Below are 24,458 nucleotides of genomic sequence, written 5' to 3' on the forward strand. Positions count from 1 at the left end.
CTGTCAGTTTCATGCTGCTGGGAGACCTTGCTTCCCTCTAACTTTTTTCCTATTAGTTTGATTAAAAGAAAATACATCCCTCCGTTAGTAAGCCACACTGGAAATAATGAATTTCAGAGACAAGAGAGGGTCTGTGTGCTCACCGCTTAGAAACTCCAATTCATTCCTCTAACTTTGAAAACAGACTCATCAAGTTCAGCGGAATTGCCTCTGTGCTTAAAATATCTGTACATGTGTTTATAGATCTAAACTGTGTAGTGCTTCCAGGACAATCAAAATTGATGTACAGCAACTCTTTTCTACACTTACTTAACATTCTGACTTCCCCCTGCAAAGTGCTAAGTGAAATGACAGAGCCGAAACTGCAACAAAAACAAACTCACCACTGTAAAGTGATACAAATGATTAAATGAAACCAGTTCAATTAAGGGCATATGAAATAATGAATGCATAAAAATAAATGAGGAAAGACTCGCCCTGGAAACAAAGTTATTTCACTTATACTTCACTTTGATGCTTTTATGATGCATATACATTGCAAATGAAAAAAATAACTTGTAAAATGCCAGCTAAAGGAAGTTATGGTGGAGGATTTTTACCATCCCTACTAAGTGACCAAAACCACATGTTTATAACACAGCACAATTTCTGTTAATTTAAAAGAAAAACTTCATTAAACTAATAATATTCTAATTGCAGTTAATGAGATAATCTTTTGAAATATAAAGTGAGTATCAAATAGTCTTCTACTAAAACAATAAACACCTATGTAAGTAAACCCTGTACACAAACCTGAAAGCTCACTTCAAGGTCCATTTCCTATTTATTTTCTAGTATTTAGATGTGTTCATACTGGGCTGAATCCAAGATGGCAAGAGCTGTCAATGGGCATATTTTAACTGAGTTTGCAGCACTTTAAATGAGATCCTGTGCCTCTTGGTGCATGTCCAAATTCGTATCTCTATGCCTGGACACCTCACTTGTGAATAGTGTTTAGAAATATCTTTTCTTCATTACCACCTGGCAGAATTTCATCTGCCCCACCCAAATGCAGACCTGACCACAGTGATCCATCCCAGTGTCACTTCCATAATGTTTCCTACTTACGGCTGACAATAGAAGCTACGGCTTGTAAAACATGCAGCCATATGTCTCCAAACTGGAGCTAGTGGATATGGAGTGAGTAAAAATGTATTACATATATGTTTATATACATATTAAAAAATCACCTTTGCGTTGCATGCTTTAAAATTCTTCTGTAACTAGTAGAGAATTAGGGTCTAACTGCTATAAGAAATTGTCTTCACACAGTACTAAACCCAGTGTTGATCACATTGATAAACAGCTTAAAATACCTAACCTCAAGCTGTTTTGCTGTGGCACTTCTACTGAAGACAGACAGAAAATCTGAGTACAGAATTCCCTTCTTTAAGAAGCAACGTGAGATACTTACTTGCCATAACAGAAGCCATAATCTCATAATCAGAAAGTTCACTTCCTTCTGCAACTGATCTCTCGGTGAGGAAACATGATCAGTGCATGATGGTTTCGGCACAGAAGTATGTATAGCCCTAAAGCAGAGAGCCTTGTGTACTCTCTGTCTAGACTAACACACTAAGGACATACGTGTAGACAGAACTCACCTGTTACGAATGCACGTGAGGAAGCTGCAGTCTGAACTCCAGGCAGAAATCACATGTAAAGCTACACTACTCTATGTAAAGCCCCTTGAATCTAAGCCAGCAGAGAAACGAAATCTAGAGCTTGCTTTTAACCACAGACATAAATGTGTTCATGCCAGCCAGCCCAAATCAGTAACTGGCAGTCAGTAGCCTCCAACAGCTGACATTTCTTTCTCTTCTTAAGTGGTTTACAAAGACATACTCGTGGGCAAGCCACTGCAACAAGCCAGACTGCACCAAATGGAAATATGTACAATGATAGTAAGACCCATCTTCACAAGAAACACTTGTAATCCTGAAAAAAACCCGATGGAAATGGGCATTCGTGACCAGTGTCCATGAGGACTCCGAAGAGCACCCACAGAACGAACACCCTCTGGGTGTACAGCAGGCGAAGCTGGAAAGTGGAGGGGAGGGATGAGACAAGATAGAAAGAAACTCCCTTTCTCTTTGCCAAGCCCTCTACTTGTTTTAACAAATGAGCCATTAGCATCTCCAAATTATCTGGCCCGAGCTATAGCCAGCTCCCTTTCATCCAAGCCCAGGCCCCAGCCAAACATTAGGAAATTACCAGCTGGGTCCAGCGCGAAGGCAGCAGGCCTGCATATCATCAGCATCACAGCATCAATGAATCCCAAGCTGCACTCTCCTTTGCCACCTTTGTCTATACATTAAATGGACATGGCCATGGAAAGGAACCTACTTGCCTGAACCACTCACTGGAAAGCCTGAAGGTAAATTATTACCCAGTGGGATTTCTCTGAAGAAACCGGGAAGCAGAAGGAAATAGAGTTTCTTAACTATAATTCTAGGTAACCTTTGCAAGAATTGTACGAGCATACTGAAGGAGAGATCTACATTACCCCTTGAATTAGTGTGAACATTAGCGTGGTCTTTTCTATGGGAAGTCCACAGAATAGGCAAGAACGGTCTCTACGGCTGCACTGTGCACAGGTGTGAACTTGACTAACACAGAGCAAAGAAATGAAACTTCCCAAATGCTGACAAATATCTCACCGTCACTTCTTAATCTCTTTGCCCCAGAAAGAGAAAGTAGAGACAGGACAATTAATTCTAATGGTACATTAGTTCACCTGTTAACTAAGTGATGGTAATAGCCAACAAGGCATATAAGAAATTCTTTTTCCAAAGACCAAAAAACCTGAATATGAAAGTAGATCTTTTTGTGCTTCTTAAGCTTCTGCTCACTTAGCCTCTTGACATCTTGCTAAGATCTCATAGACATTACATGTGGTGACTTCCTACATTTCAGGAAAGTAAGAGGAAAAAAATGGACATATTCATACACACTGCAGTATTCCAACTGAGAACCTCAGGTTTTCTAAGTTACAAGGCAGTCAACATTACTTAGCTGTAAAGTGGTATACCTTTTATGACACTGCACAGTACATAGGACCCAGGGCAAAAGAAGCCCTCACATTAAAAACAATCAGATTAGCATAATAAGAGCAGAAAGCAAAGCTGCAGGAACATTTGGGGAGCTTTTAATTTTTTTTTTCCTTAAAGCATTTCAACTCCTCCAGCCAAAGTAAACACATCACAGAGTAGTTCTCAGAAGTGCCCTCAGCCAAAAACTAAGTTATTGTAATATGGGGAATGATACTGGGACCTAAGCTAAGCTTTAATAGCCTCCACGGCATATAATAGATGTGGGGGGCTCAGGACACAGACTGAAACAAGCACATGTTAAAGAGTTTTCAGATCTAATAAAGACATTCAAAATACGGTGAGCTAGCTAGAATACCACTACTGCATACTCCTCTTACTGCCATTGTGGAATTAAGAATGTACAATGCTAGTTTTCACTCATACAATTCCTGTTGTAGAAAAGGCCCCACACAAAACACAGCCCCCCTTGAACCCACTCAACTCTCCCTGTTGCTGAACCGACATGGAAATGCGGCACGTCGGCATCCTGGGATACTCACCACAGCCAGGCAGCTTCCTGCCACCTACGAACGATCAAAAAATTACAAGCCCCAGACATTGAAAAATAGTGGCTTCTTTACAGAGAGATTTACAGGAGCGGAAAACAGGAAAAAGCTCTCTCAAATTCATTTTCGTTTGGAACACAGCTTAATATTTCATTTCTTAATATTGATTCTTAAAGAGATTTTCCAATTCTGCATCTCAAAGACGCACCAGAACTGCTGTGCAGGACTAGACCAATATCCCACTGCCAGAAACCAAACAACAAAGGAAAATACACAGGTGAAGCAGTTAAAGAATAATCTGTCTACTTGAAGTTAAGAGGAAACTCCTTTTAGATGTTACACCCCCAGGCACAGCCCGAGCCTGATCCTGATGGCTCTCTGATCTCAGGGCACCCCTGTCCCCCAGCCCATCCCTCCTGGGTCCTGGACCTCACTGAGCGACCTACCCCTGAGCACGGGGCAGTGTGACAGCATCAGCCCCATGCTGCCTCTTTCAGACTTCTACATTCCTCCCAGGCCAGCGGAAAAGATGAGCCTGATTTCCAGAAAGGTCCTGCTCTGTTTGTGACTAGGACAGCAGCAACTCCTATCAGATATAAAGTACATGGTAGAAAAAGTGCTCACTCGGCTCCAATTGTGTGAGAATGGCCTTCAAAGTCATTCCTAAATATCAGCGTGAGATGTATCCCAGAGGCAATTTTCTGCACCTTAAATTGATAGTTGAACCTATACCCACCTCCTAGCTGCCTACGTTCATCAAAGAGTTCTGGACCAGCCGTGTTTGTTTTCTGACCTATTTATTTTTCCTTATGATTTTCTCTAATGAACTCTAAATAATTCAGAAATAACCTTGAGTTGATTTAATGCCTGCTAGCAAATACAAAGGAGGCCAGACACTTCAGAGGAAAGAGCTAGCAGAGAGTCTGAACTTGCAGACACAAGCTGCTTGGAGTCTGTCTCAGGGAGGTCCCCCAGAGACACCGGGCCCTACGAATGTTATTAACTTGTAGTTGAACAATTTCCAGTTCCTATACCTGATATTACTTCAGAGGAACAGAAAGATAGGCAAGAAGCATGGAAGGCATGTGCTCTGATCATGCGCCAATAGCATTATGCTCAGCAAACTTCATGCACTAAAGTAATACTTATTATGTGTTTTATGTGGTAATTATATGAATTAATTGTTAATCATATATGAGTACTGCCCAGTGCATTTATAGTTAGTGAATAATGTTCTTCAATAAAATATCAGTAGTTAAATGATCAAAAGTATAATTTGTTTAACTTATAACAAAGTTGTGAATGAGCTCCTTTTAAAAGATTCCAACTCGCAGCAATATGAAATATAGGCACAGTACTGATCCCTCCATAGGGTTACACCCAAATTCTTAACTGTACACCCAGCAAAGGTACCCCTTTTTTTCATGTATTCCCCTCTAAAGTGCACTCAAAAGGTAAGTTACCTCTTTGGACTGAAACCAATCAGTGACATGTCTTTCCTTACTCTTCCTCAAAATGGAGTTGTCATCTCCTCCACTGGAGTTGGGCAAACCTAAAGCACCTGAACAGGAGCCTATCATTCTTCAACCCCTGAAGCCACTCTCCAAAGTTGCCTCGCAAGTTTACAGGGAAGCACTCACTTCATTGCTCACGTCTCAGCTGTCGTCTCTGCTCTGTACCTTCAAAGATTGTCAGAAAGCACGAATGAGTTACAGCCGCTCCCTTTTCTTTCTTGCTTCTACTTGCAATAGGCCCTGGACAGTCAGCATTTCTTCTAGACCCTGACCTGTTCCTTTTGTCAACACAGCTGAAGGTCAATCATTAGCTATCTCAGTTGTCTAGGAAGTCCATCTATTTTCAAATTATTGCACGACAGTATACAGTTGGTGAAGAAAGGCTGGAGAGAAGGTGCTGTTCACCACTCCCACAGTATCAAAGAGAGTTTCCACTTAAATGTTGTTCCCAGCTGAAGGACCTGAATTGAGTACGTAATCATCCTAGACTCTTTGTTTAGTCAGTGCAAAGAAACAGGCATCTTTACAAGATGTCAGCCACACTAAGACCAAAATCTATGCCTATAAAGGTATCTGCCTCTCTTCATTCAAAGGAAAGTTGGGTGACATATGTTTCTAGAATAGATAGCCTTTTTAAACACTTTAAAAGTTACCTGGGATGAATTCAGCCTACTTGTTCTCAAGATCCAAACTGCCTCCTCATTTTCTCAGTGACATGAAAGACATCAAGAGTATCTAGGACACATAACCGTTTTGGTCATGTAGTTTACTAGACATCTTAGAAACTGACACATATGACAGTTTAAAAAAAAAAAAACAAACTAACCAAGAAAAATATGAAGATATGAAGGCTGTGATGACATTCTCACACACAGAGGCTCTCAGTAAATACACTGCCTCTTTTTCTACCTCCTCTAGTTCCAAGAAATGGCAGTCCAGATTTTCATGCCCTGTTGGCTGTGCTGCACGCTGCAGATGTACAAGCAGATGATTGATGGGTTTTACACTATGGAAGCCCTACTTGTTGGCAAATGCACCCTTGAGAAAGGATTCCAGATCTCTGAGCCACAGCAGGAACTAACAGGGTCTGTAGACCATTTGCTTCAGATTTACATTTAGTATATGACAAACACAACTATCCTTCTATCTGGTTCTTGAATAGAAGAATAGCTTTCACTTACCCATAGAGGAAGAATTTATTCTAATTCTTGGTGAAGCTGGTATTCAGGACTAGGCAATGTTTGGGAGTGATTCCAGGGGAAGCTTTCACGGAGGATAGAGGAGCTAGGGAGCACTGGGATTTTTTCAAGAATGCCCTCCTGGAAGCACAAAAACTGTTCATCCCCTTTAAAGGTAAGGGAAGCAGGAAGAGCAAGAGACCCCCTTGGCTTAACTGCCAGCTTCTGAGTCTGCTCAAAACCAAAAGAGAAGCATGCCAGAGATGGAAAAGCAGACAAATACCTGTCAAGGACTACAAGGGCATTGCCAGGGCATGCAGAGATGAAGTTAGAAAAGCAAAAGCTCGGCTTGAATTGAAATTGGCCAGAGATGTCAAAAACTACAAGAAAGGGTTCTTCAGGTACGTAAATAACAAGCAGAAACAGAAGGAGAATATTGGCCCACTGTTAAACTGGAAAAAGGCTAATGTCACCCCCATCTACAAGAAGGGCTTAAAGGACGATCCAGGAAATTACAGGCCCATCATTCTTACTTCAGTCCCTGGGAAAGTTATGGAACAAATCCTCCTGGAACTACCACAAGTCAAATGAAGCACGTGATTGAGAAAAGCCAGCACGGATTAAACCAAGGGCAAATCATTCTTGACCAACCTCATCGCCTTCTATGACAAAGTAACCTGCTCAGTTGATATGGGGCAAGCAGTGGACATTGTCTAACTGGATTTCTCCAACGCTTTTGATATGGTTTCCCACAGCCTCCTCCTAGAGAAACTGATGTTTTACAGCCTAGACAAGTGGTCCATGCAGCGGGTGGGGAACTGGCTGACAGGCTGCACCCAGAGGGTGGTGGTAAATAGCTCCTTTTCAAACTGGCAACCTGTCACAAGCGGAGTCCCCCAGGGATCGATATTGGGCCCAATGCTGTTTAATATTTTCATAAGTGATCTGGACGATGGGATCAAGGGTACCCTGATGAAGTTTGCCAATGATACCAAACTGAGTGGGGAAGTGGACACTTTGGAAGGGAGAGCCACCCTGCAGGAAGACCTGGATAGGCTGGAAGGGTGGGCTAACAAGAACGTTATGAAGTTCAACACAGACAAATGTAAGGTCTTGCACCTGGGAAAACATAATCCAAGACTGCGGCACAGGCTGGGATCTACCCAGCTGGGAAGCAGCTCTGTGGAAAGGGACCTGGGGGTCCTGGTGGGCAACCAGCTCAGTATGAGTGAACAGTGTGCTGCTGCAGCAAGGAAAGCCAACAGGATGCTGGGTTGCATCAACAAGGGCATCACCAGCAGAGATAAAGAAGTCATTATCCCACTCTACTCAGTGCTTGTCAGGCCACACCTGGAACACTGTGTTCAGTTTTGGTCCCCACTCTGCACAAAAGATGTGGACCAGCTGGAGAGGGTCCAGAGAAGAGCTACAAAGATGATCAAAGGACTGGGAAGCCTGCCACATGAGGAAAGGCTGAGAGAACTGGGTTTGCTCAGCCTTGAGAAAAGAAGGCTTAGGGGAGACCTTATCACCATGTTCCAGTATTTAAAGGGTGGCTACGAAGAAGATGAAGACTCCCTTCTTACAAGGGGTCACATGGAAAAGACGAGGGGTAATGGGTGCAAGTTACTCCTAAGAGGATTCCAGTTGAACACAAGGGGAAAATTTTTCGCAATGAGAACAATCAGCCATTGGAATAATCTCCCCAGGGAAGTGGTGGATTCCCCAACATTGGACACTTTTAAGATTGGGCTGGACAGGGTGCTGGGCCATCATATCTAGACCGTGCTTTTGCCATGAAAGGTTGGACCAGATGATCCTTGAAGTCCCTTCCAACCTGGTATTCTATGATTCTATGATTAATATGAGCATAGATTCTCAAACTGCATCATTCAAGACAGAATTTGCAGTAAAATTCCCTACCTTTTTCTAAGGGAATTGATCTGAATTGGACGACGTATTTTCACACATTTTCAAAAAGCTCGGGCAGCGTTTCCCAGGTAGACATTCAGTAAGCTGACTGCATTCAGGTCCCAACACATTCAGCCAGGGTGTCCCTAAGCAGCTTTTAGTAGGCAGTGCTTGCTCTTTACCTGACCCGTGTGGCACATTTTTTAGATAGCCCTCCCATCCATTATCTCTTCAAAGAAATGTGATCCGGGCATGCAAAGTTACTAAAGACCGCATGCTAGCTAAATCATAGTCTTTCCCAGGGCTATGTTCTTATAGACACTCAGGGTTTATAGTTCAGAGCTAACACAATCAGTTTTACCTTACTTAGACTTGTATTTCTCTGCTTCCCTTTCCTAAAGTGTGTTTACACTGAAACCAGAAACCTAACAGAAATATGGGCTCATTTTTTTCCCCACATATGACTCCTCTACTGTATCACATCATGTTGCCCTATCACTCCGATGGGGCATTTCCTTCCTCCTAGGCTGGACAGTCAAGCAAAGCAAACTTCTTTCCTGCAGAAGTCAGCCTAGCTTCCTGAAGCTCAGCAAGTTCCCCTGGGTCTTATTTATAAAACTTTCTTTGTTCTGCTTCTGGAAAAATACTGCATGTTCCCACTGCTTTCCCTGAAGAGTAATTCGGCTGAAGCCTCTTTTCCTAAGACTCCAGCACCAGTTGTTCCCACTTCAGTGGGCACCATCGAGGCTAACAGTCACCCATCACTCCTCCTCCGGGCCCCAACAGCCTGAGGCATCCCATGATAAAGCAACTGAACCAGAATTCATAAACTGAATGCTGAGATTCCACAAATACAACAGTTTCCAAACCAACTCTCACTCCTTGCTCAAGGAGTTTTTGAAAGTTCAAGTCCGTTGGTGAATCCAGAAATCAGCAACCCCAAAATGAAAAAAGGCTTGTGTTTGTGGCACGTAATTATATCAATAGGGGAGTGAGCTAGCATCAAAACCACTCGCTTTCTTGTAACAGGAGATTGATTCTTGGGTTTTTCCACCCCAGATGAAGGTGTATTGAACAGTTAATGGCCAAACAAATGCAGAACCTAGGTGAAACAGCAGGAGTGTTCTAGTAATTACATCACCACATCTCCTTCTCTGTATGAAAAAGATTCTGTCTAACACAGCTTTCAGTAGTTTTGGTCTAACCTTGAAATCAAACACAACCAGAGCCTGTCCTTCCTTCAGTTCTTCCTAAATCCCCGCAAATTAAGAGACCCAATTCTATTTTCAAATTCCCTGCGTACAAGCCCAATGGCATTAAAAAGAAGTGCAATGACATATAAAATTAAGCCAAGTATGCTGTTCTTCATGAGGGATTTTTTTTTTACGTCTTACTCTAAACTGGCCTAAAATTCCTGTTAGATGCTACAGTAAGATCTACACTTCTTTCTGAGAAGAAATTTCCCTATGCCGAGGCACAATAATCTTCCGTGATATGTATATGACATACAAGTTTGTACAGCCAAACAAATAAGATTGGAAATCAAACCTTAGTCAGAATGATACTCTTATCACAATATAGCAGCAGTCTGAAGATACAAACTATACATTTTTTTCCTCCCCTTGGATGTGTTTTTCTAAAAGCTTGTAAAAAGAACACCAACATTTTTGATGTAAAGAACATTGAAGATTCAGTCAAAATACCTAAAAAACGACAACAAAAATTTTAAATAGAAAAAAAAGAAGTACTTTACTGCACACAAAGGAAAAAGTTGGACTGCAAAGTTCTTAGGAATGCTACTGAGCTTTCCTCAGCTTTCACCAAGTGAAAGGACCTCTTGTCCCTAACCAGGACTCGGGGGGACAGAGGGGCAGAAAAGGAGGTTTTGAGGCAGGAAATAAAGAGCTGAAGTTGGGGAAAAATATCATGAAGAAGGACTTTCCCTCTTCTTTCCTTCCTTCACTTATAAGATACTGAAAATTGCTTTTGAGCAAACGGTTATTTTCTACTGTGCACTCTTTCTGCTGTCACTTTTAAGTCCCCTAGACACAAATTTATGGAAAATGAATACTCAAGATATATTTGAACAAATCCTCTCCAAAACGATAAACGGCAATTATCAACGACCTTTCCAGAGAGAAGGATCATAACAGACATCCACTGGGATAATTCTCCCATTCATATCATTTAAGGGAATGACACATACAGCACATAGAAGTGAACTTTCACTATCCATCTCTTTTCTGTCACTGTAATGACAACCCAGAGGAGTGTGTTGATCCTGCGAATGTTCTTATCCTGATCTTGTTATTTCTGAAATGGAGCTCAAATGTAGAAAAAGGAAGAACATTTTCCAACACTAACTCCAACACTACCATATTTGTAGCTTAAAAAAAAAAAGTTTCTGTGGCATAAACAGAAAGACAAAAACATCAAACAAGGTTTCATAAACTAAATAGGAAAGCTAAATAAAGAGAGCTCCGCTATCCTCAGACAAGTTTCTTTGCAAGCAAAATGCTATATATTCTAGAACCTGGGACTCTATTCTCACTTACACCCAAAAATGGCAGAAGGAACTGTATCACACAAAATTAAGTATTACCCATCTTGATAACTACAAATCTGTTCTGGTTAGATATGTAGCATGAACATTTTAGAACCTTTTATTTGGGAATATTTGGTGTGACTCCCAGACTGGCTGAGGGCTCCCCAAAGCCCAATCATTTCTGCAACCACACTGGACCTGTCCTCTGCCAGGAGCACAGGCTTGGCTTAAAGCAGCTTCACAGCTATTCTGAATTTAATCACTCCTTGCAAAGCAGAGAAGTTCTTGCTACATCTTTTCTCCTCATCCCAGGTCCTGACTTAGTTTTTCTTGTTCCAGAAGAGAACCAAAGCACATCTAAAGCTCCCTACGAGGGAAATTCTCAACTGGTCAGTTAATCTACTTCAGGTCCTCTTACATTGCCCTTGGGTCAGGCTCTAGCTTAGGCAGGTTGAGTGCATCATGTATTATTTTGTGTATGAATACTAATATTTGTTAGAGGCTTCAATATAAGATTACGGTTAGATTTTTAAAAAATTATGGAACTATTTCAGATACTGTAAAAGGCTTGATGGCATCCACTGGACAAAAGACAGATGCAGTTACAAAGTCATTGCTTTGCCAAAAAATTACAGATCAAACTGAAACTGAAATTCTTGCCTGAAGAATGGAGGAAAGCATGCACGCACGCACACACACACACAAACCCTGCCTTTTCTTTCCCTTCCCCCTGAGCCCCCATTGCTGCTAAGTGCCTAACAAGCATTTATAGGGATAGTCTCTAACAAACTCTCAGAATTGGTAAGGCAGTACACGTTTTTGCACAGAAAGGCCAGAGACCAAGAAATAAGCTTTTATAATTTCTCTTTTCAGTTATAAATGGAGGCAGATATGATGACAAATACATGTTTCAGAAAGCTGAATGTGTTGTTATAGCAGAATACTATGGGATACCAAACATTCCCCTTTCCACCTCAGATTACATAAGAACACCAATACTCAGGATTTCCCACATAAATAGCCTGTTTCATTTTTAAAAGTCCAATTTCTTTATTCTTTGTGTGGTTGTGTATTTTTTGATCTTAACTGTTTCCTCCCAGTGTTCTGTTTATGCTGGGACACATTCAGGGGGTTTTTTTGGCCTTGGGCATATGATGCAAGATCATCTCTCTGAACAATCCCTGGCAGGGGATTGAAGCAAAGAAGGGTAAGATTTGTTGCATGGGAAAGCGCAAAGGGGACTTTAAGATGGATTGGACATATGGCTGGCAGTCAAATGACATATGGCAAAAGCCATGCCATTGCATTGGTTAATTTTCATTTTTTACTCCTTGCTTATACACTTAAATAGCAACAACCACTCCCACCTCATACATAAGGACATATTACAATAATTTCCACTTGAGAGAAGCAAGACACAAGTTCTCACTGAGCCAAGTCAAGCTTTTTCCCTGCCCCCCCATGGTAAATAAAGGCAAGGCTTTCATCAGCTGGCAGTTCTCACTGAGTACATGCAGAGATGGTGGATTCGTAGCACACCTTGATATGGGCATCCCCATTCGGGGTGCACCTGCATGACAGCTATGGACACTGCACACTTCAGGATCCTGTCTCCACAGACCAAACAAAAACTTACATATGTGCTTTAAAATTTGAGCTGTCATTATTAGAAGCAAATGTGTTAGGTGCAGTAATGTTTTGAAAACTTTTTTTATACAGTCAAATGATGAGAGTTAAGGGGCTTAAATCCATCTTACAGAGATTTTTCCAAGTCACGTTCTATTACCTCCTGATACGCAAAAAAAAAAAAAAAAATCCCCAGCCACCTCCCCCAAAAAGATACATTTATAAATTTCCAGAAACACACAGGTGATACATGTGAATTGATGCTATGGTAGAAAGCAAGCTTCCAAGCCAAAACTACAAATAACGTCTACTACTGTGCAAACCAAAGCAACACAATGCTTGCATAAATCTTCCTGCTACGTTCATCACTCTGCTTCAGTTACATGCATCCTGGTCTTAACATTATTGAGATTTAGAATTAATGACCCACTGAGATTTATAGGGCCAATTACACCTCTCAGCATTACCACTTTAGGGGCCTCTGCAGCCTTAAACAGACATTAGAAGGTCACTCAGAAAACTCTCATTAAGTTAACAGACTTCAGATGAGGCCTTTTGCCTAAAAAAAAAAAAAAAGAGAACTCTAAATAGGAGGTGCTTTAAAAAAATCCCACCTTTATTGGTATTACCGTAAAACTCACTGTGCAGGTTTTTTTTTTGAGGGAACTGCTTAGTAGCATTTGCTAGTTGAGTCCAGTTGGGTCCATTTGGGTTTTTTTCATCTCTTTCAAAAATGTGGAATAAATACAACTGGATCTAGCACTGGTCATTATGCAGCAAGAAATGACAGAATAGTTTATGTGTATTAATGCAAGCATGACAGATATGACTATTGAGTGATGTCTAGAGGGATTGCTCAGTGTTCATGAAACTGTGAGGAATTCACTTGGCAATGTCCCTGGTAAGTGAGAAGTCCCTAAATTAATACTGCCCGGTTGCAGCAACTGAAATCATCTTTGCTCACAGACAGCATTGCGCACAGATTGCTCAACGTAGACAATTCCATATGTTCCTGTGTTTCCTTTCCCTCTTTTCACAGGCACGGCTTTCTTTGAGCAACTCAAAGTGCTGAGAGTGATCCAAGTCATCGAACAGTAACCACGCATGTTGCACAACAGAAGAAAGTTTTGAAATGAAGGAAGAGAGTAGCATTTTTTGTAAGAAATAGATAGGCATACAGATATGATCAAAGAAATTCAGAACTCAGAACTGTTTTCTTCATTTAAGGATTTTTGATGAAGGGAAAAAATTGACTAAGTAGATAGCTAGTCAGACTTCTGCCTAGCGTGAATTAAGCCATTCAAGTACACATAATTTATAATAGAAACACCAACAAGCACCTTTAACTACAGCATCACTGCCAAATGCCACCACAATTAGACTAGAAATACTGTGCTTTGAGTCATGAATAGGATGTGCTTGGCCTTATTTTCTATACAGGATCATACCATCCAAGCGCAAGCAGCAACATTTATTGAGAAATTCACTGAAAGATAACAAATGATTTAAAAGGGGTTCATGTAAGTTTAGTTAAGGAGCCAACTTCAGAGATTATTTTCAATTACTGAGATAAAATCATGGCTTCTCTCAGGAGGCAAAAAAGGAATTTTTTTTTTTTTTCTATACAACACATAAACCCTATGAAAGGTTTAAGAATAGTCTGATTTCACAAATAATATCAGCCTCCTACTAATATTCCCTAACTCTGCTTTTCCCTCCCTCAAGTAATTTTTCCAATTATTTTCAACATTTTCTTTGATTGATTAATAAAAAGCAGCTTTCCTGCTGCAGAGAACAGGTTACAGAATTCCCTTTTACTTTGAACAGGTTTACCCTGCTCTCGGGAATACTGACTGATGGTTTTATTTTCTTTCACCAAATCTGCAGGGCTCTGGCCAAGCATCAACTTTTTCTGCACCGAACTCCTCATTGATTTCAGAGAGCATGAGGATGAGAGCAGAGCATAAGCACTAAGTTCCAGTCCTTCTAAACTTGCATGAGGATGTGCAGTTAATAAACCAGAAAGCCTCTGTTAACCTGCATTAAAAAAACAGCTTTACCAGCTTGTCTTGCAAGGCTGCAGATCTGGAAGAAAGCACCATCTTCAGCTCCTCTAAATTCACTATCAAACAGGTTAGCATCCTTATGTAATAAATAACACATGGCATTCTCATCTGATGCAGAAGGGATACATCTACACTGTCTACTTTAGACATGTAACTTTGCTATGACTTAATCTTGTAATTGCAGGGTTCTTGTACACTCAGCAGATACTCAGACACCTGAAGCAGGCAATTCAGAGCCCAAGGGGCTGCACTATATATACTGTGTAAGCTCCTAATTCAGGCACTTACGTTACATGCCCAGAGCGAGTCTGTGCAGTCCCTCCACACATCTGAGCACAGTACCATGCTTCGTGCACGCTGCACGTGTGAACCCGAGTCCCTTTGCTATTTCAGCCTTGCCATCTCATTTCATCACCTGCATCTCCATGAGTAAGAAAAAGAAATCTACACATGCAATATACCTCTTTGGGCAACAGAAAACCTCAGGAGTTAAAGGGCAGGATGTACACAGAAATAAAAAAAGAAATTAGATTTATTGTCTTCGGCATAGAAACCTGGAGACACGTCATGAACATATACTAGCCCTCTCAAGACAACTACTCAAGATATTGATGGAGTTGACAGTGCAATCTTGCACCCTCCTATCAGACCACTGTTGGACTCATGCACAGCAGACCTGCAGCTCCAGAGCAGTCTGGCCCTTCTAATGTATTCCATCCATCTTCCAAGGTATGTTTTATTAGTTTAAGAAAAAAAATATAATAATCTATACTCGAAATAGTAGAGTCACTAACAAGACACAGATCTTTCAGAGGTAAAACAGGAAAGCATGTATGGCAGAACATTTAAGGCCTTACTAGACTGGGAAAAAAGCCCACCTTTGTAAAGAAAGTACTGCCATCCATATGCCTTTAAAGACAAAAACAAAGGTTTTCTAGTCATAAGCCATTAAAAAAAACTATTGGCTAATCACCTGCTGTCTTGCATGCACAGCATGCACATGTTTTTCCAGCAAGATATGTTCACCTACATTGCTCAAATGAATATCTCTCTTAAAATAAAAAAAAATTAAAAATTATCCCATTGAAAATAACTCCCTAATCTGCCATCCTTTCAATAGAACTGAAGTGCTCTTCACACACATAGTACACAAGCATCTTGAATTAGCAGGGAACTATTTTTAAATACATGAAGGATAAGATATGAAATTAGTTTCATGGGGAATGAGAACCTTAGAGATTATTTACTTTCCCTTAATTACTTTGACTCACCACTCATTTAGCTTTCCAATAGTGCTACCTATTTCACACTCAAATTTTGATACTAAAGACATGTGAGTGTATTGTTTGTACATTTAAGATTATGGACCTTAATGATACATAACCACATTTCTCAGATTGACTTACCCACAAAACAGCTAAATAGAGATGCCGTATGGTACAAATATTCCTTTCTTTGGAACAACTGCCTCAAAGTAAGGACCCCACATAAAAGCAAGCAACTTTCTTTGAGCAAAACCAGGAAAATTCTGACAACTGTACAAAACTATTACACTAGGTGCAGGTAGTCTCTTATACTACTGATCTTATACGATGTAAGGAGCAAAACAAAGACTATAATTTAAAAATTATTTTTGAGAGCAAGGAACTCAGGTGACAGGACAGCCTACCCTGACAGAAAAGCTCAAGTTTCTAAGCCTTCGAACAAGAAGAAGTTAAGTGTGGACACACAGCAGTGCTGGGCTACATCCACTACCCATCTTTACTTGGTATGACACAGGTACATTTCTGGCACTTGCACAGGATACAAAAAAAGAAAAGTTAGAGTAGATGAAATGGTATTCCAGAAAGGGAGAACTTGTGGCAAATCTCAAATATAAAATTAAAGAAAAATAGTAATAAAAAAGTAAGGTCTACAATCTTATCCCTGTAGAAATAAATTAATTAGGATCTTTATGACAGAGCCCTGTAATATTAAAAAAAAAGGGAAAAGTAAATAGAAAGGCTGAAGGGAGAAAAGAAAAGGAAAGTAATAAAGAGGACAGTGCATTAAACAGAAAATAGCAAGTCTGAAATATAAAAGAAATGGAGGTCACAGTAAAAAGACACAGGACAGACGGAATCAAAGAGAAGGAGAAAGGAGAGTTATAAAAATTAAAGGAGAGAAGGCAAGACTAAAAGGGCTAGGGAGACAGACATACAGAACGGACCGCTTAAAATTAAAGACTCCCCCCCAAAAAAAACAAATGAAACAAAAAACACCTACAAACAAACAAATAAACTCTACGAACAACTATGGCTCTACATTGCTTCCCAAGAATTACTCTAGAAACCAGAAGAAAGTAAGTGAAATTCATGTCATTGGCTAATGAAGCTTCATTTGATGCTGACAGCTCAGGGCTCAGTCCTGTCTCTGTCAAGCAGTAGGACTTTTTGCCAGAACTTTGCAGCTCCCATGGGATTAAGACTGAGCTGAAGCAATGCCTGAATGATTTTCTGCACTTAAACACCTGAGACACTGCATACCTTAGCATCAGCTCTGGATTTTTTAGGATTACTAGTCTTTATTAGCTAAGAGAATTAAGAGGTACAAAAACTGTCACAGTACTACACGTAGCAGCACATACTACCACCACCACGTATATGAAATTACGAGTTCTCTCATTAAGCTGAGTTATCAAACCATTTATTATATTATGAAGTACTAATAATTCTTCTATCAGCTGTCAATGACTAATTTATCAGAAAAAAATTACAGGCTGTTAAAGCAATTAGCAAAGGAACCACCATGAAATAAAGTGGATTTTCTGAAGGCTTTCCAGAGAGAGATGGTAAGAAAGAAGCTTTGGGTTCCACTTTCCACCAATGAATTGCACCATTCCAACAAAACAACCATTGCAATTGAGAGAAAGAAGGAGGAGAGACCCTGAAAAGAACTTCTGGAATCACTTATTAGAATATAATGAATATTAACAATAGACAGTAAAAATTTGCTTGAGAATTGAGTATTGTTGGGTTTTGGATCCCTTATTCTAGGCTGTTAAGGTTGCTAGGGAATTTCACAGTTAATGGTGTATTTCCATATGAATGTTTGAAGAAAGGGGAAGGGTTTGCAAAACTGAATCTTAAGCACGGAGCTTTCTTTGTGCTTCGGAGAGAAAAATCTGATGTTCTTGTGAAGCTAAAATATGACACTTTCAAATTTAACTCTACATTATCAAAGATTTTTAGAAGAAAAATTTACACAGAAAATGTTTAAAGAGGCATTGTGAGGAAGAACTTGCTTCTCTACTATGGTCAGCAGCAATGCACTAGACTTGTCATTATACCCACTCTTAAGGGCAACAAGCAGTCTACAAACCATAGCAGCTTTGTTTTGCTTTAACAGATAAAAGCAACAAGTTCATTTTGTTTTAAACAGACTGTATGTCCATTTTTCATAGACCATTTAGAAAGCACATTGCTGTGGGCTTCCCAATGACAAATACACTGAGGCACCAGCAAATGACAACACACTTTGTACTCCTTGACATGGATGAAAGAATTCAATTCAACTTTTCTTTTTTCTATCTGGAAAGAGAAATGCCCAAGAAAAATATTTTTTAGCCCTACTTCCTGAGAACAAAGCTTAAACAATGCTCTGTCTGCATCTTCATCTGTTTCTCCTCCCTTCTCTTCACTAACTTTGGGTGACGTTGGTCAAGAGCGGCCAAAATTGACAGTGGGCTGAGTCCCTTCATTTTCCTGAAAATAAGTGGCTGAATAAAGGAGAAAAATAATAAACATCCCATGGTTTGAATGGTAGGTACTCAAGCTTGCATCAGAAAATCCGCAGAGCAATCGCCACCAAAGTAGAACCTGCCAAAAACAAGGTGAGGTTGGCTCCACGCTCACGCCACCACCATTTATCCGGTTATTCTCCCCAAACTTTAGTATCCAAAACATCCCACCTCAGGCAACTCTTATTTACTGCAAGTATACAGTAAATACAGACACGCTTTCACTGGCAACTGCTGTGACAGTTGATCTTCACACCACAGTATTATCTTAATAAACTGTCTCTCAGCCCCAGGGTCTTTGTTTTCATATAAGTGACCTACAGTTGGTCACCCTAGATCTTATACAAAGCATGACGAGCACAGGGGTTATATGAGTTAATTGCATAGCGACTGCAAAAATAGCGTGCTTTCTTCCTTTCAGCAATGTGGTCTTTCTCTACTGGAAACAATTGAAGTTACACTGTAATTCAAGTTAATGATAGAACTATATATCTGGATAAGTCTATCATTAGTTAATGTTACCACCACACGAGCTTGTCTGTATGGTATTTGACAACGAAATTCAAGTTAAACAGCCTCCTCCAGAATGAAGACAATATTGGACTAATTAGGTAACTTGCTACACATTTAGAAAATGAAGATGAATATCCCTTTTATAACCATATTAAGATCCTACAGAATAAGAACCAGATTGTAATCTGTTATTGTAGTGTAACTCATGAATATCTCTTGAATGACTCAAAATTTAAATCACTGGAGATCAGAACCTGGCCCCATACATCTTAAAAGAACATTTGACTCATTACTCGTGTAAAAAGGACGCAATCTCCATCAACACATAATGCACAGGAACCAATTTGTTTCCTAGGAGAGTTCAAAATTCTCTGCCAAAAGAGCTCGTATTCTGGTACTCCTAACATATTATGATATTTTTATTAGTCTACATGCTATTTTTGCTACTAGCTATGGAGTGAACATCTGGAGAAAAGCAGAAACTGGGGTCCATTACTCAGTCTTTTCCCCACACACTTCCCAGAACTTGGGCAACTTTCTTCCTCTGACCAAAGACAGCCACTGGAAATACTGTAAGAAGTCCATAAAGCTTTTACTAGCTAAAACACAAACCACAGACTACCGAATTCGTTTTGTAACATGATTATTCCTTCAATGTGGTCCAAAACTGAAAGCATGAAACTCTAAATAAAATACACAAAAATGTCGTAGCTGAGTCAGAAGTCTCTAAACAGTCTGGTCTACCATTCTTTTAGTCTATTTTTAGTTGTGCTTTAACAACTTGGGATATGTCTCCATAAGCTTTTTGAAGACAGATTAGTTTTCTCTCTACCTATGCTTTACGATGCTTTTGCACCAGCCAGGGCTGAACCTCAAGTTGTGTTAGCAAGGGATCATGCGTGAAAAAGTGAATTTACCAAAATGTTTCAAGCCTAACAGTGCAACATGGCAAAATACTCCATGCCGAGCTGGCATTTTCAAGCTTGAAACATCCATGTTCAACTGCCAGTGTCTGCTATAACTTGACTGCTACATATTCCACTGTTCTGACACAAACAGGGACAACAGACTGATCATCTGGATTTCAGTTTAAGCTATGAAACCACGCTCCTTCTGACTGTCCCACTTCCTTTCATCCCACTCACTGTAAGGCTTGGTGAGAATCACAGACAAATAGAGCTGGAAACAACTATGCAGCAGGATCAGCTGCATCCTTTAAAAACAACACAGTTGTATCTACCATGTTCTTGAAGACTTCAACTGGTAAAGGCCCCACAATGTTCACACAATCCATTCTAGAAGCTCTCTGCACCCTTACCACTAGAAAAATTTTCCTAAACTTGTTATTTCTTGCAACATATTCAGCCTATTACTTTTACTCTACTCACTGTAGGCATTGCAGATTTTTCACCTCGTATGTCAGACTTCTTCCTGTTCTCCATCTCCATTCAAAGTATTAATCTTGTCATTCAGTTTCTACAGCTGCTGAGGCCTCCTTCAATATTTTTCTCAAATATTTGGTGTTATGTATTTGCAAGTCAGAGGAAGAAAGTTTCCACTTGAACCGAAGCATCAACAGGCTGTAGCTTTCAAAATCCTTCTGAAACCAGCATTAGTTGCCTTCCTAAGATTACCGATTCTCTGGGGAGTCTCTTGTTGTATAAAAATTTTTTACAAAAGTCACGTTCAATTTTGGTTTAAATAAAGTTGCATTATTGACGACTACAAAGTAGAGGCAAAAATAAAGATAAGATGTTCCTCAGAGGATGTTGAAGAGTAACTGAAGGAAGGAAGCATAAATACTCTTTTTTCCAGCCAACTCCTAATTACACAGATGGTTCTTTCTCACCGAGATGAACTCAGCATCAGGACAAACCTACTTCAGAAGTTCTCATTTCAATTTGTTTCTGCCACTACTACGCTTGCTCCTCAGGCACTTACAGAACACCTCCTTGTCATACAGTCATCCCATGGCATCCCTTAGAGACATGGCTGAGAGCGTTAAAAAGGTCTGCATTTTTCCTGGCATGGATGCTTATAGCAACTCTCTGAACACTTCTCATATTCACTGAACCACCCCGCATTAATAGAAGTGCTGTTTATTTTAGGTTTGGGGTTTTAGTTCTGCATTTCCCTTTTCCTTCATCCATTTAACAGCAAACTAGTGAATTTAAATGTCTTTAAAAGGGCAGTACACACAGGCTTACATCTCACACTATATTGCTCATTTTGTGTTACATTGATGGCAACGTTAGCAGGAAAGAAAGTTTCTCACCAAGTTGGAAGTCTTCATTTTCCTAGTGTTTAAGATAGGCGTGGCTATTGCTTTGTCCTCCCTAATAACAAAGATGAACCAATTCCTCTAGAACGAAACGACATTGAAGAGCCACTGAAACAACTAGAACAGTGACTTCAGTGATCACCACAGCTATATTTCAATGATGACAGGGTTGTCAAAGCATCTCATCTTCAGGATTATCAAATTCAATCTTCAGCTTTCCATTCAATATTCAGTTTCATCTGGCAGCCCATCTGACACTGAAGAACCAAAAGAAATGGATTTTCTGCATGATTTCAAGATGACCACTAGTCTTTTCTGTCTAGCTACGCATGCAACATTTATACTTTAGATACAGAAGAATTGTTTGATTACAGTGTGTTGACTGACTCGCTTCACACTATTCCCTTTATTCTTGGGCAAGATGAGCCTGAAAATTATTACTTTTATCATTTTTTTTTTTTTAGTATATAGTACCAAACAGGATCAACTTTGTTATTATGGAAAAGGTAAACCTAGTTGTGAGACTGGCAAGCTGGCCTTATACAAAGCTGCCCTGTCAGATGTGCTGCCTACTTCCAGATTTGAACAAATGAAGCCTGCTCTGACCGCGCAGTTCTCCATTCTCTTCCTTCTCAGCTCTATCCATGGAGAGCGGATTACATTAAGCAGCTGCTCCATTCTTTCATTATCAGCAAGCCTTCTCTTCCCTCTTCCCCAGAGACTTCATGCAGTTACATAATCTCCCTTAATATTTTCCAAGAAACTTAAAAAGAAATTCCAATTTTTCAGCCTTTCTCATTTACTTAAAAAATGTTAATAGTTTCCTTCCCAGGCTGAAATTACAGCCGCCTTCTATTTTGCAAAGAAAACAATATAAACTACACATTACGTATGTTCTGCAAAATGATACAGAAGTTAAACAAATGCATCATGAAAAATAACACTGCAAAACACAACTAATGACATACGCACTGCACCTGGTTTCACATGTTTTTCTGTGATAGTATTAACCTTACAGAACTGGCAAGAAACTGGATAGCTAAGTAAATTGGCAACAGTACACCAAGGCTTTCACCTGGAGTGTATCAGCTCAAGTTTAGCCCAGCTCCATCCAGGAACTGAAAACGTGTGCTCTCTCACAGGTGGTCAATGAAATAAAATGGTAATGGCTATCTGGTTCATACAAAATGGGAGATTACGTTGCAGAAAATGAGTCATCGGTGTAAACAGTATTTCCTCTTACTGTTGAGATATGAATAACCTTGAACCAAAAAACCGGCCAAGGGTGCCTTCATTTGCTAAAATGAAATTAACCTTAGAGATGCTCATTTTAGGCCAGCTAATGGAAAGGCAACATAAAGAAGATTCTAAATCAAACATACTTTCCAGGACCTTTACATCTTCGACTTTCACATGTAACAGTCTGCCACCAACACCGCTGTTTGTGCTCTGCCTGAAGACGGTGGAAGCCAGATGTGCTCGTGCAGAGGAGGCATGAGGATGCACGAACACATCACCCATTTACAGCTAGTAAATCCACCCGGAGTGCTTGTTCACATCCAGGTGCCCATCATCCTGATCTGCCAGCGGAGGACCATAAACACACACTTTGTTGATGCATCTATCACATTACCCTGGGCTGTGATCTCAGCAGATTTCACTGCTAAGCAAGGGTCACACCTCCAAGGAAAACTCTCAATAAACTAAGTGGATCACTTATTTGGTAAATGCAATGCTTTCTTCTGAGTCAGTGTTGAAGTAATGCCAACATCCACCGTAAATCATCAGAGGAAATTAATCCATGGATCTTTGCCACCAAAATACAGGCCTCTACCACTGCAGAATGAGAGGGAACTGCTTCACTTGGTAGAAAATAGCAAGCTCTTATTCTATATGCAGAGGAGCCACTGAATTAGGATATAACACAATTTCACAGAATGTCAGACCAGCAAAATATTAGGAAGCAATCTGCTACTTTCAGATGAAACAAACTTATTTGTCATCGCTGAAATACTTCTTACAAGGGCACAAGCACCAGCGCCCGTTCTAAGAGCATGCTCGCATTCTGGTTATTGCATTCCACCTCCCTAAATTCACCCCACATCCTTATCAGCTACTTCCATTTCATTTCTTCTTTGCTTCCTTGAGAAAATGCTTCCTAACATGTACAGGTAAGTCTCAACAGAGTTGTAAAAAATACTGTTAGACCCTCACTGTATTCTACCCCAGGCTGAGCTGTTACGTCCTGAAGCATTTTTACACTGTGTGTAGGGCACACGCCCCTTCAAAACCTACACAAAGCCAACCTGTCATACCAAAGTAGTTGTATGTTATCTACTCTGGCCATAGAAGAACTGTTCCTCATCATGTATTGATGAGATCTATTATACCAAACCCCACATCCTAAATGCTAACACTATGTTAAAAGTACCTGTATGAAAATGCTTTAAAGCCTTATTTAACTTAACTCTAAAAATAAAGATCTATTAACAGAAACAAATTGTAATTAAGATTGTTGTTGACCTAGCTTTTTTCCTGCAAAGGAGGCAGAATAATAATCTTACATTTACACAGTATCTTTCAGTCTAAAGGATTCCATCCAACAAGTCTGATCTTAGACATGCTTACACTGAAGAGCCATATTAACATACACAAGAAATCCTAAGTAAACCAATCTACCCAGTTTCATTACCAGCAACTACCAAGCTTGATCCACACAACTGTATGGGTTCTTTTTATCTCCCTTATCCACCCATCAACAAATTATCCACCCATCAAAAAACCTGTCCCTCAAACATCAGCAATGTATTGGCAACAAATTCTGTCTTAATCCTTATGTTCTGCCTAAAAAAAAACCTTCCTCCAGCTTCCTTCAACCTCTTCTCAGACCTCTATCACCAACACTATCAACCAACCCCCAGAGATGAACACCAGCAAGGGCTGAACCTGGCTTACCTGTCAAAGGATTTGTTTTAATCAGTCACCTGAGGTGTATTGGGAGCATACTGGTTTTTAATAGACAGACCGACTTTTTCTGTCTTATTCTGCACACAGAAGACCTAAACCTGGCTTCCACAACTTCAAAACACCCCTTTCTTGCACCATCAAGCACTTAAACCAAAGGTCAGTCTCACCAACCAGCTCTATCCCAGATCAGCTTTCCCTTGTATGTGGTACTCCCACAAGATCACTGTTTTAATCATTATCACGCAAGGAATCTTCAGTTACTCTGAATCACTTGGTTTTACCTTATGGTTACCAAAATAGGCCTTGTTTAAACAGTTGGCTGTCAGGTATCCACGAAGCATTGCAGAGGGAAATCCACCTCCTCCTCTGCAATTGGCATGGCTGTTGGAAAACATTCCCTGATGATATCAGTCTGCACAACGATTTTTTTGCGGAATACTTG

At 40.1% G+C, this 24,458-nt stretch overlaps 1 protein-coding gene across 8 annotated transcripts in view; it reads right to left on the minus strand.

The window, feature by feature from the left end:
- ENOX1 (ecto-NOX disulfide-thiol exchanger 1) overlaps positions 1-24,458 on the minus strand; it is a 360,508-nt gene that overhangs the window by 329,463 nt on the left and 6,587 nt on the right. Inside the window, exon 1 of one of the 8 annotated variants that reach the window (XM_069802655.1) lies at positions 5,805-5,825. The exons of the other annotated variants lie outside the window; for them this stretch is intronic. The gene's annotated coding sequence lies outside the window, so the exon portion shown is untranslated. Of the gene's footprint in view, positions 1-5,804; positions 5,826-24,458 lie in introns of those variants that run through there. 8 annotated transcript variants of the gene reach the window in all.

This window comes from Haliaeetus albicilla, chromosome 15 (assembly GCF_947461875.1).
Source record: "Haliaeetus albicilla chromosome 15, bHalAlb1.1, whole genome shotgun sequence".
Lineage (NCBI taxonomy): Eukaryota > Metazoa > Chordata > Aves > Accipitriformes > Accipitridae > Haliaeetus > Haliaeetus albicilla.